Source organism: Corvus brachyrhynchos, unplaced genomic scaffold (genome assembly GCF_000691975.1).
Source record: "Corvus brachyrhynchos isolate BGI_N302 unplaced genomic scaffold, ASM69197v1 scaffold21, whole genome shotgun sequence".
NCBI lineage: Eukaryota > Metazoa > Chordata > Aves > Passeriformes > Corvidae > Corvus > Corvus brachyrhynchos.
The window spans coordinates 4,864,916-4,881,017 of NW_008236924.1; the positions used below are offsets into that span (position 1 = coordinate 4,864,916).

At 45.8% G+C, this 16,102-nt stretch overlaps 1 long non-coding RNA gene across 2 annotated transcripts in view; it reads left to right on the forward strand.

The window, feature by feature from the left end:
• Positions 1 to 16,102, forward strand: part of LOC108445174 — a 23,147-nt gene that overhangs the window by 5,178 nt on the left and 1,867 nt on the right. The window contains exons 2-3 of one of the 2 annotated variants that reach the window (XR_001859928.1): positions 2,629 to 2,758; positions 12,383 to 16,096. This is a non-coding gene — a long non-coding RNA (uncharacterized LOC108445174). Of the gene's footprint in view, positions 1 to 2,628; positions 2,759 to 12,382; positions 16,097 to 16,102 lie in introns of those variants that run through there. The other variant, XR_001859929.1, reaches the window with a different exon arrangement.

A 16,102-nucleotide genomic window follows, 5' to 3' on the forward strand; every position in this document is an offset into this window, starting at 1 on the left:
TGGAAAGGGCGCTCAGGCCTTGGCAGGGGCTGCCCAGGGAGGTTTGGAGTGCCCATCCCTGGAGGTGCCCAAGGAAGGGCTGGAGGTGGCACTCAGAGCTCTGGGCTGGGGACAAGGTGGGGATGGGGCACAGCTTGGACTCAATAATCTTGGAAGTATTTTCCAACCCAAATGATTCTGTGATTTAAAACAAAGTTTATCTGGCCAAATAAATAATTTGCTCCTTTTCATCCAAAGGAAAAGCAGATGGGAACTGCTGAGCACCCTCAGCAAGCACAGCTGGGGCTGTTTGGCATCCCTGGCACAGCCCTTGGGTGTCCTGGTGCCTGGTGAAGGATGTTTGAGAAAAGCAGGAGGGCTGCTGAGCCTGGGCCAAGCCTGGCCCATTTGCACCTCATTTTTTCTGCCCAAGAAAGAAGAAGAACCCCCAGGTATCAGTTCAGGGCCCATTCCAGGAGCCCTGAACCCTCTGGAATCCTCACCTTCACTCTCCTGACAGTGTAAGCAGCAAGTCTGAGTTAAGTACCTAAAGAGAGATGGCAAAAATACTCCCCCTGCATCTCCTTTCAATGCCCCTGAGCCAAAACGTTCCCTGAGATTTAATCTAAACTGAAATAAAGCCTGGCTGTTTGATGCTATAAAACAAACGTGGCAGCTCTTTGACAAGACTAACAATAGGTCAGGCTTATTTGTAGAGAGGGAATGCTAACATTAGCTCGGGTCTGTAATAAACTGCTTTATAAACAGCTACTTTTCCAAACTGATTGCGTTTGAAATGCTGCACGTTCACTTGACCTCCGTCCTCCTTGGGGTTAAGTACATCCTTGGGCTAGAGTTTAACACAGCACTTTGGGAATGTAAAGACTTAGGGTGCCGTTGGCCTTTCTACCAGCCCCATAATCTGCTTACAAGCTCGTCCTGAACTTTGACCCTTTGGAAAAACGTTTGCTCCACTTCAGCAGGGACATTCCGGCTCTGTCCTGTGAGAGCCAGAGCGATGGGAGGACATGCTGACTTTGGGAATTTAAGGAAACAGAGAAGAGCAGCAAGGTTCTGCCTGGCTGCAGAAGCTCTGATTCCTCCAACTGCATAGGAAATATTATCAGTGACCCACAAACCCCACAAAAGGAGGTCAGTGGTTCTGGTCCTGCAGGGCACAGAGGGCCAAGCTCAGTTCTCTGCTCTGATGGGAGCCAAGAGCTCACAATGCAGCCCAAGATAAGGCTCAATTTCCCAGCAGACAACACAGCACATCTGCCTCACCCCTGCCTTTCACACTGGCATCTCTCTTGTTCTCCACCTGCCTGTACCTGGTATTGCACAGGAAACACACCCCAGGTTTCCCTGCAATGGAGACAGAGGAATTTAGGTGGGCAAGGGAAAACTTCTCTCTGTTTATCTAACACAGCAGTGGTGGTGGTCATCTGTCCTCTCTCACACATCCACCCATCAGGACCAAGGGCTCATGCCATGGGCTGGGACTGTGAGCAGCTCCATTTCGCAGGGGAATGGCTTTCACTGCTGGGCTGGTGATGGAAGGTCCTTCTGGATGCTCTCCTAGGACCTGGAGAAGGATAAAGAAGAATTTCTGAGAGGCTGGAGTTAGCATTTATTTTCCACAGGTTTTTTGTTGCCAGGGATTCCCACCCCGTTTTCTCAAGCAACGACTGCATTTCAACTTGTTACTTGTAATAGACATCCTGAGGTCCTGAAGTTGCCCAGACTGTATTCCCAACTCACACACACTTTTGTATCCAAATACCACCAGAATGACAAAACCCAGAGAGCATTCTTGAGACAGCTTTTGTGCCATGACTACAGGCTGTGCTCAAGAACGTCAGAAACCTGAGCACAGGGCCTGCTGCCTCCTCCATCTGAACTGCCTCCTGTGCAGAGCGTGTCATCTTCACCACGAGTGATGTGATTGAAGAGAGAAGAGTGTAAAATAACTTTATAATCACCATTATTTATTTTTATTCCTGCATGGCTGGGGAGCACTTATCGTGGACACATATTCCACAGAAGGCCTTTGCCCACAAGGCTTTACAAGCTGAGTTGTCCCATTCCATTACTAAAATCCCTCTTGACCCCTGGGCTGAAGAATTTGATACAGATTCTTTTGGGAGATTAAAATTTGGAAAGCCACAGCCCTGTTGTTACAGCTGGAGTTAGCTACAGCTCTACTTCAGACCACTTTTGTTTTCCATAGCATTTGATTTCTCTCCCCTCCTTTCTCTCTATCACAGCCAGGGCAGAGCTCCCAGAGGGTAAACACTGCCTGGATGGAGCTCACTGGGGAAAGCAATGATCGAAACCCCAGATGATTTCCCCACAGAAAGGCCACAGCAATATTTTAACCACCAGCAAGTGCAGTTCTTATGGCACTTTTTCTCTGCGTTGAGTTTGCGTGGCGAGATTTTGGGATCACTTTGTCTTCCCTGTGAGGGCAATTGCTGAGCAAGCTCTCCCTGGTCTTATCTTGATTGTTTATTATATTTTCTCTCCCCTGCCCAGCTCAGGAGAGCAGTGACAGAGTGCTTTGGTGGACATTGGCATCCAGACAGGGTCAAGCACCACACTCCCACTTATTCCTAAATTAACAAATGTTATTTTTGACCCATCCTTTAGGAAAGCTCCACGTTACAACTGCCTCCCATGCAGCCTCTGTGTATAGAAACATATCTGTGATGGCGGTACTGGGAAATTCACACTGGGAGCACTGGGACCTCTGAGATGTCCAACCCAGCCTTCCTGACAGGTGAGTCCTTGCACGGATATTGATATGAAAGCCAAAAATATTTGAGATGGTCTGCATCAAAATCCCTCCAGTTCCATCTACCCTGCTTTAAGTCTGTGGACAATCTGCAACACTGTGGACAGGGGCAATATTCATGGAAGCTCCCAGACAGAATTCCATATTCTATGGTTGGAGGATAGACCTGTCCAGAAGACACAAAATTAGCATTTAAACCCAAGACAAAATCCCTCCCACATGGCAAAAAATGGCTATTTCACCTATAAATTAGCTGCCAGCTCCATCAGATGTTTTGCATCCCTCTCTGCTAAGCGCATCTGACAAGACAATATATAAAATAAAATAGAATTAATGTATTCCATAAGCTGCCTGCACCTCCCTCTTTTACAGGAGATAGCCTCCAGGAGTTTGGGTGTGCCCAGGAAAAGCAAAGAGAGAAAAATCTTTCTTTAGGCAGACATACATATAATGTGCAATAATTCCTATTTATTCCTCTCCTATGGCAGAACAATTCCATCTCATTGGTATCACAAAAGGCAGCAGTGGTTCCATTCCAAGCCTCAGCCTCTCATTTATCTCATTTGGTGGCTAGTGAAGATAATTTCGAGGCAAAGTCGTGCTGGCCAAACTCAGCAGAGACAACTTTCCAGCAGGACCCAAAGGCTAAATATTTCCACTGATTTCCACAAGAAACAGCTCTTTATGAGGCCCAGACCATTCACTTTGCAAGAGCAATGGTGGAAACATTTTGAGTTGCTAAGGGTCTGTGCCAGAAGCCCGTGATGGACAGGTCCCAGCAGTGTCTATGGTCTGACTTGGCTTCCTTTGGCTGCCACCAGCCCATTTTCATTTGTCTTCATTTGGGTTTGGCTACAGTGCAAAATTCTACATCTTTTCCAAACCTCCTGCATCTCACAAAATAAGCAGACGTTTTCCTCAAATAGACTCTTGTACAAGGAGAAATGTCAGCATGGTTTTAGAAATGACCCATTAATGTCTTTTCAAGTAAAATCCTCACATTCTTTTCAATTACATTCCCAATCCATCTCATTTGTTCCTTGCAAACCTTTCTATGAGCTGCTGTTGAGTGAAGAATATCTGGGAAATACACCCTGAGAACCTTCTGTGGGTGCTTGAGTAGAGTTCATGCTCCACTGCAGTTTAATTTTGAGATTTCTTTTTCCATTTTCTGTCTACCACTGCTTGATCAGAAATAACTTTATTTTTCATCATGAACAACAACAGTCCGACATCAGAAACATACAGTAGCTATAATACTGGTAGAATAATAGTGGAAATATATATTAACTATGATACTAGAAGTAAACCAAAGGAGAAATATTCTGGTCTACAAAATTTCAGCAATTCTGGGAACTGCACTTTTGTGAAAATCAAGATCTGGGAAATGTTATTTCACACTCACCAAGACAGGACTAGCAAGGAAATTTTGTGGTATGAACTGGTGAGAAATGCTTTCCTGGATCTCTAAAAGCACTGAAGAAGTCACACCAAAGCTACAGAAATCTCCACTCATAGTCCTTAGTGACTATTTTGTATTTTAAAGAGTGGGTAAATAATTCTGCCCAACCACTGTTGGTGCCACCATGAGCACTTGGCAGCATGTGAGGTCAGTTTTGCCTTTATTTGCAGCTGTTTTGGTGAAACACAAACCCCCATGAGAAGAATCTTTCCTTGCCAAAACTCAAATCACCCCACAGGGACCACACCACCCCACACCGCACCATGTAAGATCCACCATCCCATTCCCAAGGCTGACTACAGGGCCGTGGTGTCTCCTGCCTAGTAAAAATCTAAATTACTTGGAATAAACAACTTGGAATATCTCAGACGTAGCTGCTCAGTTAATCTTCCCAGATTGTCAAACCACCCCATGGCAGAACATCTTTGGCACCAAATTTGTCGAAGTGACAGGGCTTTGTTTCCAAGAGCCAGGAAGGAGAACATGTTAGCAACAACAAAAGGTGAAATATCAAAGGTTCTCTCAAGTTAGCAGCTTTAAAGCTTTCTCATAAAATCGTCCTGTGACCCTCCAGACAAAATGGTGATGTTTCAATCATGTCATTACCTGAGGCAGATTACAATTTTTTTTTAATTATTCTTCCCCTCTGCTTTCAAAAGGTTTGTTTTCAAGTGGGAGGAGAAGAGGCTGAACAGTGGGAAGGGCGTGTGCAGCTGTACCATGAAAAGTACATTTCAATACTCATAAATACACCCAAAAGCTTTCTAAACGTTGCAACATCCCAGACATCGAGCCGAGCATGAAAGAAGAACAACCCTAAATCAGATGAATCCCACAGTAAATCAGGTTCAGGAGAGAGGAGAGGGGAACAGACTCTGCTTTAGTCAAGTGCTGGGAGTCAAAAGCAGGGAGTGGGGTGGGAACCAGTTTTCCTGTTCCATGCTGGCAGGAAGATGTCCCTGGAGGGGCCTGCTGGCTTTCGCCCTGGGTGGGAAGGGGAGACACATCCAAACCCTCCCGTCTGAGCCTCATTTTCTCCCATTTGTGGTAAAGCTAATTCCTAATAGCAAGAATTATTCCTGGTCAGGCAGGCTGTCCATTTCCATAGAAGTTTTGGGTTCAGGAAACTGGCAGTTTCTCATGAAAAGCATCCCTAAAATCCCCAAGCCAATAAACCTCCAACATCAGTCAGGAAACGTTTCTTTTTCTTCTCTCTCTGGCATTGTGATCTCCAGCAAGTTCATTTAATTGTCCTTGGGTTTCCCCAGTGATAAAAAACAAGTAATAACAACAACAACATTCACTTACTTCTTTGAGATCCTGGAGAAAATTTACTCTGCAAACTAACACAATTTTCCTGACATTTTCTGCTATTAAGGTTGGGTTTTTCCTTGGAGAAAGGTTAACTGGGGCTGCAAGCACAAGCTCTGACCCAAACTTGGCAGAACCTTGCCCAGGCTGCATTGTAGCCCCAAGCTGCACCAGGAGAGGGTCAGGTTGGACATCAGGAGGAATTTCTTCATGGAAAGAGGTGTTAAACATTGGAAGGGGCTGCCCAGGAGTCTGGGGGAATCTGGAGGTGTCCAAGGAAGGGCTGGAAGTGGCACTCAGTGCTCTGGGCTGGGTGACAAGGTGGGGATTGGCCACAGGTTGGATTTGATGGGCTTGGAGGTGTTTTCCAAGCTTGGGGATTCTGGGAGCATTATTTGCTGATTAATAAAGCCTTGCCCTCATCCCAGGGCACTGCTGGGGGCTGACAGATGCCCAGCATGGAGCAAGGAGCACAGATTCCCTTCAGAGTTTCTTGCAGTTCTTCTGCCCCCAAAATGAGGTGTTCACAAAACCTCTCAGTGGGGGGAGAGTGGGGGGCTTTGTCATATCAGGTAATTCTTTTTAAAAAGAGCAGAGTGCCCTTTTTGTTAACATGGCAACACCATCTTTAAACCCTCACCCACGTGAGTGATGCTGCTGGTCTGCATCACCCCCCAGCTGGAAGTGCCACCGAGGCTGGGCTGTGCTCACTGCAGGGACAGCACGAGGTATTATCTACCAGGAGCACACAGCCACGAGATTTAATAGCTCCCAGCTGTTCTCTGAGGGGCAGAAATTACTTTATTCCCAGTTTATTGAAGTATAACAGAGGCCTAAATCCTCAGAGGTATTAGGAGTTAAGGCAGGTTGAACTCGGCTGCAGTCGGGCACGCACACACTGGATGAGCCAAGCATCACACAGGCACTCAGAGGAGCAGCAGAAAACCAAATTTTGGCCCTGATTTTGCCTCTCTTGAGCATTTCTTCTGCTTAGGTGGTGCTTGGTCCTGGGCTTAGGGCTAGGAAGCTCCTGAGCCAGCATTCCAGAGGGAAATGCATTTAGATTTCTGCACGGAGTGTAGAGGAGCAAGGAGGAAATTCCTCTTTCCATCACATTTTGAGTTACCCCTTGGAAGTGTCCTTGGTTTGGGTTATCACAGCATTGGGGAGATGCAGAAGAGCTGGAAGAAGAATGGGGAGGAAAAACATCACAGCAAAGAGCTGAGGGGCTGATTCCTGGGCAAGAAGGGTGAGAAGTGAAGGCAAAGGTTCCAAGGAGGTGCAGTCCTGTGCCCCTGACCATGTCCTGTGCCCAGAGATGGACCTGGGCACTGATCATCGGACAGGGTGGCTTTGTTTGCCAAAATTTGAACAACAGATTAATGAAAACCCAGGGAATTATCTGGGGGAATACAAAGAAATCCACATTTGGCTCTGAAGCCTCAGAGGAGCATTGAGTGTTTGCGACTCTGAAATGCCCTCAGGATTCAGAGGACCTCTCGTGCCAGAGGGGAGAAAGGAGTTTGATGTAAAGTGGCTTGTCCATCTTTATCTCCTGACAGTCTGCATCGTGCCCTTCTCAATCCAGGAATGAAAGAAGGAGACAGGATCCCAGGAAACCTCTTCTCAGGATGGTTATGTTTGAAGTTCAATGGGACTTCTTTTTTCTTTTTTTTTTCTTTTTCTTTTTTCTTCTCCCTCTTGGCTTGTGACTTTTTCATGTTGAACTAAGGGGGTCTAATGAATGGAAAACTGAAATTGGAGGATTTTCATTATTTAAGGAAATTAACCTCATTTAAAGGAAATGAGTGTTCAGAGGCAGAAAGGAAAGTCATAATTTAAATTATATCAGAAGCTGGTTTTCCTTATGTAACATATTATTAAACAGTGGGGAAAAGCTTTCACTAGGCAGCCTCAGGGAGCACTCAGCAACTATAAAGAGGGTTCACATGCATGGCTCTAATATGTTAATAAATTATGCTAATTACAAGCAAGGGATTAGAGAAGGGGAAATCAAATAATGGTGCAGTAACTAACTGGGCCTCTTTCAACTTAATTTGCAACATTGCCTGTCTGGGCTCCTCGTGGAGTTATGGGGTTTGTTTGCTCCTTTCAAAGACTCTGAACCCCTCTTTTGTCTGTGGGAAGAGTGCTGGTGTCACCCTGCAGAGATAGGGGGTGAAAAAATGAAGTGTGAGAGGAGCAAAAGCGAGAATGGGCCCTGTCCCTGAGGAGATTCCAGGCACTGGGAAGAGCCAGCACAAATCCCGCTGCTTTTGCACGGTGCCAGCCTGGAAAACTGGGTGAAAAACGCTGGTAAAAAGAATGGACTGGATCAGGTTCCTGCCTTCCAGGACCTTTCCGAGCTCCTGGAGCTTCTCCGAGCTGCTGGAGGGGAGTGTGTGCCCTCAGCTGCCAGCCCTGTCCTGGTAACATTTTTCCCTTTGCTTCATAGGAAGAAATTCCCACATTTCACTTGAATTCCCACATTTCACTTCCCCAAGAAGCAACACCTCTTTTCTCATTTGGAATTGGAGTCATTCCTTGCCTGGGGGCTCCTTTATCTCATTGGGAGAAACATTTTGAGTGACTTCTCAGTGGGTTTTGGATCACTGCTGTCAATTTTTTGATGGACACCTTCCCCTGCTGCTGGAGTTTTCCCCCTTTTTTTATCCTTCATATGAGGACCTCAAGTGGTTTGACAACTCTGTTCACCTTTTCCTTCATGATTTGCTGAAATTTATGATGGGAAGAATTGGAGCAAATTAGAACAAGTAAAAGTAATGTAAAAATGTGTTTTATTTGTAGCTTTGCAGTTAGTCGAGGGTGCAGAATCCCATTGTCCATCACATTCTGGCTACAGCTGGACGTCCTTCAGAGAAGGGTGGAGGTCAGAGGGACAAAGAGCTGAGTCTGCTGGGGAAGGATAACACTGGTACAGAGATGGGCAAAGCTCTGTCTCTGCAGTGAGCAAAGTGCTCCCCAACAGCCCAGATCTAACTGGGAAGAGCTAATGGAAATAGACACGAATGAACATTCACAAGCCCCAATTATCTCATTAAAAAATACAGAGAGTTGAAAAAAATGGACCTAACCCGACTGTGTTTACTGCCTCTAATAATACACTGCCTTCTACCCTTAGGAAAAGGACAAGTATTCATTTTCATAAATTCCTTTTTAATGGTTTTTTCCTTCTTTTTCTCCTTTATTTCTTTTTTTTTTTTTCACTCGCTTTTTCTCTTCTTCTCTCTCTTTTTCCCCTCCATCAGCAAGGGGGGTGGTGAAAGAAAACAGAGACAAGCCAGATGCCTTTCAGTGCTTTGATCAGTTCCTCTGCAGACAGCCAGGCTGCCTCCTAGCACCTCTTTAACTACAGCTTGCCAGTAAGAAAATGAGCTGTTTTAACTCTGCAATTACAGTGCCTGCTGAATGCCTGTCATCACAGCAATAGGAACCTGATCTGAACTGTATATCCACTGGAGAGAGAATTACAGCAACCAGGGCAGAAAGTTAAATACCCCCTGTGGCGCTGAGACTCATATAAACGAAAAAAGTCCCCATCCCAGGCCTTCTCTGCTGGTGTAAATACATAAAACACTGACAGTCCCACTCAGAGCTGCTCAGGAGAGGCAGAGAAGTGGGAGCTTTAGGGTGATGCCATCCTGTTTTTCACAGATGTTCTTGGGAATGGTGGCTATGGATGCCTGAAAGAGGCTGGTGAAGGTAGGAAAGGCATAAACGGGGTAAAAAAGAAGTATAATAAGGAAAGATGTGTGCAGTGGGTGCTACTCTATTCGTGGCACAAGCAGAAATGCATCTGTGGAGCCGAGTCAGGAGGCAATTTGCCTTTCAACACCATCTCTGCCTTGCTCTGCTATCAGCACACAAACGTGGCTGGGTGGGTGCAATGGGCCCTGTCCCTGTTCAGAGGGTGAGGCGTGAAAATTTGGGTGACTCCACAAATATGTGGCCATTCGGGGGAATAGGGCTGGGATTTCCTCCTCCCTGGAGGCTCAGCTTTAATCACCACATCGGCCTCCCCCGAGGCACCCAGCGACTTGTTTGAACCCCTGAGAATATTGTATAATCCTATTGTGTGCATTCATTTTCGAGCCACCCTCTGCTGAATTATCCAAATCCAAAAAAAACCACCACCCATTTGCATTCATGGGCATTTAATGTGCTGGCATTTCTTTGGGAAATATGCAAACCAATTGAAATCTGGGGCTGATTCAATGCATATTCAATCGGGCAGCCCTGAACCAGGCCTTTGCAAGATTGAATTTTTGCAGCTTGCTTCATTTGCAGCTTGTTTCATTTACCTGGAAAATAAGTGGGTAGCAGGCACTTCTTCAAGGCTTCTTCCATCACAACAAATGATCTGCTCATCAAGAGAATCTGAGGTTAGAATTATACAGCTTTAACTTACTTGAATATGTGGGAAAAGATGGATTATAAGCAGACAACTCAAGCCAGAACATTATTAATTGGTTAATGGCTGTTTTATAGAAGAATTTTCCCATGGATCATGGCCTGTTAGAGGAATAAAATTAGATAACTACTCCTCTAGTGCACAGGATAAAGGCCTAAGAATTCAATCTTACAGGCTTTGTTTGTAATTCTTTCAACATGTATTTTTATTGGGGTGATTTTAATACCTGCATGCTCAGCTTTCTATCCTGAGACATGTATTCCCGCCCTCGGTTATCTCAGGGCTGAGTTAGGAGCACTAATTGCCTCCTGTTATGTTTACAAACATCAGGCCAATGATTTCACACCGAGGGGCAGCGCACAAGTGCCTTGCTCAGCTCCTGGCCACTGCCAGGGGTGGCTTTGAACCACCCTCCGAGGGGCCCTGAGATACAACAGGACTTTGGAGAGAGCTGCTTGGGGAGCTCTGTTTTATTTGCTCTGGGTGAAGCAGAAATCCCTTCATTAGGCCCTACAGTCCAAGGGAGCTCGAGGAATGGTCAGTGCCAGCCCGTGGGCTCCCAGCAGGGTGAACACATCCCTGGCACTCGCTCTGGAGCCCCTCTGATTCCCCAGGACAGAGCTCAGGGTGCAGATCCTTCCTAGAACAACCTTTGGGCACTGCTGTGCCCACCTGCAGTGAGAAGAACTCCTAAGAAATCTGGGTGTTTGCTGATTCCTTGTCCCAGCTCTCTCAGCACAGCTGGCTCCATGGAAACCTCCACGCTCAGCCCCAGTTCCCACGGGGTGGCACTGAGGGTACTTAATCCCATCCCTGGCTCAATTCAGACCTTCGGCTACATAAAATCGCTCTGGTTTCACCCTGTGCTGACCTGAGCCAGCCCAGGAGCAGTGCAAAGCCACTTTTTTCACAGTTTCACCCCTATCTCAGGCTGCTCTTTGGCCTGAGCCCCACGCAGAGCCCTTCTGACACGGGGCTGTGGGTTGGGTACATCCAGCACGTGTTGCATTGCTCGATGCTCTGATCCAGAGGGATGAGCGGCTTTTCCGAGCTGTTCCCGGGTGTCAGGATCTCTCTCCTCATTTACCTGCGAATATCCACAGCACTGAGGTGTGCTGAGGAGAACAAGCCCAAGCCAAGGCGGCAGCTCTTGCTGCAGACTCAAGCTCCCTCTGCTGAGGAGAACCAGAATTTAATCAGCAGCGGTTGAGTCGGATGTGACTCGTTTCGGTGTCAGATTAAGGGACAACGTAAAACCCTCAATGATCTTCACGGCACAGGAGGGAGGGATCCCCTTGTAAAAATGCACTTCAGTTCAATGTCTCCACACCCTCGCAGTCTGGCTGCTGTGGGGTGTGGGGTTTGGGGCTGTTAGTGTAGAACACCACAAGTCCTTTTCTGCCTAATTCTAATGACAAGGGACTGTGCTCATCATCTGCAAAATCACCTATTCAAGAGGACAAGTGGCAAGTCACACACGGATTGCTATCATATGGGATAATGCACAGCCTAAATATTTACAAGGCTCTGCTCTCTTTCAAGAAACCACATGTATTTACAGATGTCACTGAAGGCAAAGTTCAGCCAATAATATCTCATCCTTATATGAGACCATTAAAATGCTATGGCTGAAGCTGTTTCCTTGCTGAGTTAACGTGTCCTGATGTACTTATCCTGCATATTTCATCTGCTGTGGGGATGTAGAAAAGTGATGCAGAGATTTATTCTTCCAATAGCTGCGGGTTATTGTGGACATCTCAGGCAGAATCCATTTGTCCTGTCATGAATATCTGAGAGTGAGACATTAAAGCTGAACTATTCTCCCTTTGCAGAGGGAGATCTCCACAAAAGAAACTCTGTTTAATATTGCAAAAATGCCCTTTATTTTTTTATGATTAAGAGGGTATAGAAGCAGACACTATTGATCAGGCAGTTTAAATATTAGCCTGCTTGGGAATTTGAAATAGGTCAGAGCAGCTGCTTATGTTATATGACGTTCTTATCTGACAGCCAGGGTTTTCCTAAGAAAGGAATATCAAAGATATCTATAAAGGCACTGGAGATACTCCTGACTCTTCTGTAATTTTCAGCACCCTTTGTCTAATTATTTATGATATTTGACTTCTGGGTGTAGTTTCTTCAGAGGAATCAGACCTCCGAAAAGATCGAACCTGAAAACAGATGTTTGCATGTCTGTTTTCGTTCCGTGCTGGTTTTTGCTGAATAATGGATTAGAAAATAGGAAATGTCATTTCTTTGATTGTACTTCAAGTGTAGCCAGGATGGTTTGGATGGTGGCAACAAGACTCTGAGAATCTGACAGTGTTTCCATGATTGTAACCATTAGAGTAATTCTATTTTTCTGATTGCTGGCTGCTTTTTCTGTATAATTTGCACTTTGCAGCTTCAAGGCATGATTTCCCCTGCCTGCATGATATGTGAAAATGAAGGAGCATCTCCATTGCCAGGGGGACAAGTGAGTGTGCTCTGGGTGTGAATGGAAAGAGAAACACCTCTCAGAAATAACTCAGCAGAGAAGAAAATGCTCCATGCATGGACTCCAAATCCACAATTTGTACCTCTCTTTCAGCATCAAGTTGTCTTTTGCACTCCCGATTTGGTTTGAAAATAAATAAACTTTCCAAATTAACTTGGAGTGTAAGATGTAGCAAGATATTTCCATTGATTTGCAAAGGGCTGGCATTTGATCTAAATTCCCCCAAACTCAGCTGCTGCTGTCTCGTGGCACATAACCTGTTCTGAATCCAGTCCCTGTGCATGACAGATTAATTTTTTTTCTAGCAGGGGTGCCTGTGGGGAAACCCAAATCATGTGCTCAAGAAGGAGAAGCCTTAAAAGCACCTACCTGCTGTTGGCCTAGTTCTTAACTCCATGAGTCTTTCTCCTTTCTTAAGAGCATCAAAAGCCTCTGGATGTAATTAAACCCTGTGTTTCAGTTATGTTCATCCAGTACCACATCACAAACAATATGAAGGGATTAAGGAATCACAGAGCAACAATAAATCCACCCTTGTTCAGCAAGGAGTTTACCAGATGGGGCAACTTTCCTTGCAGTGTTGTACAAATTGCTCTGATTGAGTAGAAAAACCGCAGGTGTCTCTGTGTGGGGGCCACGGAAAATTGAATTAGGTTAAAAGGATCAGATGAACATTTTATTTTCCCTTGGATCTACCAGGTCCATGTCATTTTTTGTGTGAGGCAATCATAGATAGATCAGTGGCGAGAAAAAACAGGAATTTTGACTAAACATAGGCCAGTGAGGCTTTTCTTTTGGATCTTGAGTAATTTAACTGTATTCAAGACCACCAAAATTGTGAGCATCCAAAGGGACAAAGATCATTTACTTCAGTTTTACTTTGAGAGAGGAGGTTAAAGAGTAACTCGAATCTTTACAGAAAGCAGAGATACACAGGAAACATTTCTGGGCCTCTGTGACCAAATCATTTTGTAGCTGTTCACAGCTGAAGCCCAATAAATCCAACTAAGAAATGGGCCAAAATCTCCAGTGATACCCTTTTCTAGAGGTGTGAAGGTCTAAAGCCAGGAGAGGGTATTTCTGAAAGGTAGGAATGCTCTTTCTAGTCCAGTTCCATAGTCTGGGCCAGACAGAGGCTCCTCAGGATGCAATCCTCCACTTTATATTGAGCCAGCCCAAGAATTCAGATGAGAAAACCAAGAAAGTCCCTTCTCACCTCAAAAACTGTGTATTTATTATTCATTTCAGTTAATTCCTTTAGTTGTGGGTGCAAGGTTGTACAAAAGTCTCATAAAGTGAGAGATAACTTTGCTTCAGGCCACCCCTGGGTTTGGGGTGTCCCATGCTGGGTTACAGATGACAAGCAGAGCTCACTTCAGCTGGGAAGTCAAAAAAGCTGAGAAAAGTGGTTTGGATTTCTGGAAAAACGGAGATTCCCTGAGCCTGGAATGTGGAGATGGGCCTGTCAATATTGAATTCTTTTTGGACTCATCAGGGTTGGGTGAGAAAGGCCAGCCCAGAGGATGTGTGGTGTCTCCTGTGCTCACAGCATCCCTCACCAGCAGTGAACAGCCAGGGAGGGCTCCAAGGTCCTGTGTGGTGCAACTTTAGAGGCTTCAACACCAACCTGCTGAGAGAGAAACCGTGGGCTGGGATTGACACCTGCAAACAGCATGGTTTGAAATCAAACCCCTTTGGGACACCACAGTCTTGTGACATTTAATATAGTAAGGTTTCACTTTGCTCACTGCCTCGCTTTCACCTTGAACAACTCTCGCTCCCCTGCCCCCAAATGGAGCTGATACAGAATAATTTAAAGATGGTGTTTGCTGGGAGAATGCTTTGTTGGGTCTCATTCAGAAAAAGTGGGTTTGCTCTGCAAGGTACCACCAGTAGTTCTGTGAAAGGATCTCAAATCTCACATGCCATTATTCCCCTGGTGTATCTCACCCTCTCCTCCTACATCTGCTTCCCTTTGCTGTGACTTTCTGAGCTGTTTTGCACAGCATTTCTCTCTGCCCATGCACTTTGCAGCTCTCTTGCAAACCACACTGCTCTTTTGGCTGTCAGCAGCTGAATTCATCAGCTGGCAGAGCAGAAGGGCCCGGCAAACCTGGGAGATCTCCTTGTCCAGCTGCTGCCGAACATTTGTCAAAGGACTCAGAGTTGGGGGGGCATCACCCTTGGCTGATCCAGAGCATCTCCCCAGACTCAGAAACAAATTCACACAGATCATGATCAAGCTGCCTCCTCATGTTTCCTTGGATAAATGAAGTAATTCCCTTTAATCACATACTCCGAAGTGCTTTCATTTTATCGATCATTTCCTTCCCAGCAACTTTGCAATGGGTCTGTTTTCTTCTAGAAATAGGGTCTGTTTTGGTCCATAATCTGTGAAGGTTTCCTCCAAAGGAACCCCCACCACACAGTGGTCAGAAGTCTCCAATGGACAGGCCGTTCCCTGGGGTTTTGCCACAATGCAGGGGAGGAGCAAAGAAAAAGAGCTGAGGACACTGAATGGACATCAGAAAAAGGTGCAGCAGCAACAAGGGAGAGGACAAGGATCATTGTGGAGAAGCACTCAGTGGTTTGTGTTCTTCTTTTACAGGGTTTTCATGTGTGTCTTGCTTTTATCACTAAACTGGGCCATCACAATGTCCTTTCTTTCACCTAGCCCCCAAAACTGTTGCCCAGTGTTGTGGCTAAAGGGATAATATTAAATATCCAAAGGGATAATATTAAAAAAGGACTTGACACATCATCAGCACTGGTTAATGTCTTATTTTTCTTGGCACTGGGCCTATGTGTGGATTTGCATCTGGATCAGCCTCTGTGTGAGCTGTTAGTCCTGCAGGCCCCGGGGAGCCATGGCCTGGATCATCCTGCCCAGGGAGGTGCTGGTCTCTGAGCTGGATTAGTGCCTGACTCCCTCTGATTGCTCCAGTGAGTCAGGGTCACCCTTGGCTTGGCCCTGGGTCCGAGGGCCGGGCCTTGGTCTTGCTTGAGCCTTGCCTGCTCCTTGTTTGCCACATGGCACTTGTAGGGTTCCTGAGCATCACTCTGGTTTCCAGTCTCCTCATTCTCCTCCCTTTTTGACTGGAAAAGTCTTTGCCTCCCATTCCTGATCTTTGTTTCCCCCATCACTCTGTCTTCCTCCTCCAGGCTGACCCCAGGCTTAGCTCTGACCACTGACCACAGGTCTCCAGCCTCCCTGAAGGTCCCATAATAAGAAAGGAGAAGGAACTGCACTAAGATTTCTCCACCAATGAGTAAAGTCTTCTGAAAATATTCCTCTCACAGGATGTGTGAACATCTCTTTTTCTCCAGATGGTGCTTCCCACAGGACTGGATACCAAATCACAGCCTCAATGTCCCTGGGAGTTTTCTTTCAGACCATTCTAAAAGGAAAGAACGAGCAGAAATATATGCCTGGATAATATGCAAAATAGTCTCTGAAGACAAGGATAAGATAAGGGTCGGAAAGGTCAGAGATCCCCACCATTCCCACTGAAGCTGCACCCAGGCCTGGAGACGAACACAGCCCTCCCCAAATGGGCTGACATGTCATTGATATTAAATTAGTAAATTGTTTAAGTATTCAGTTCAGCCCATTTCTCTTGTTCCTGC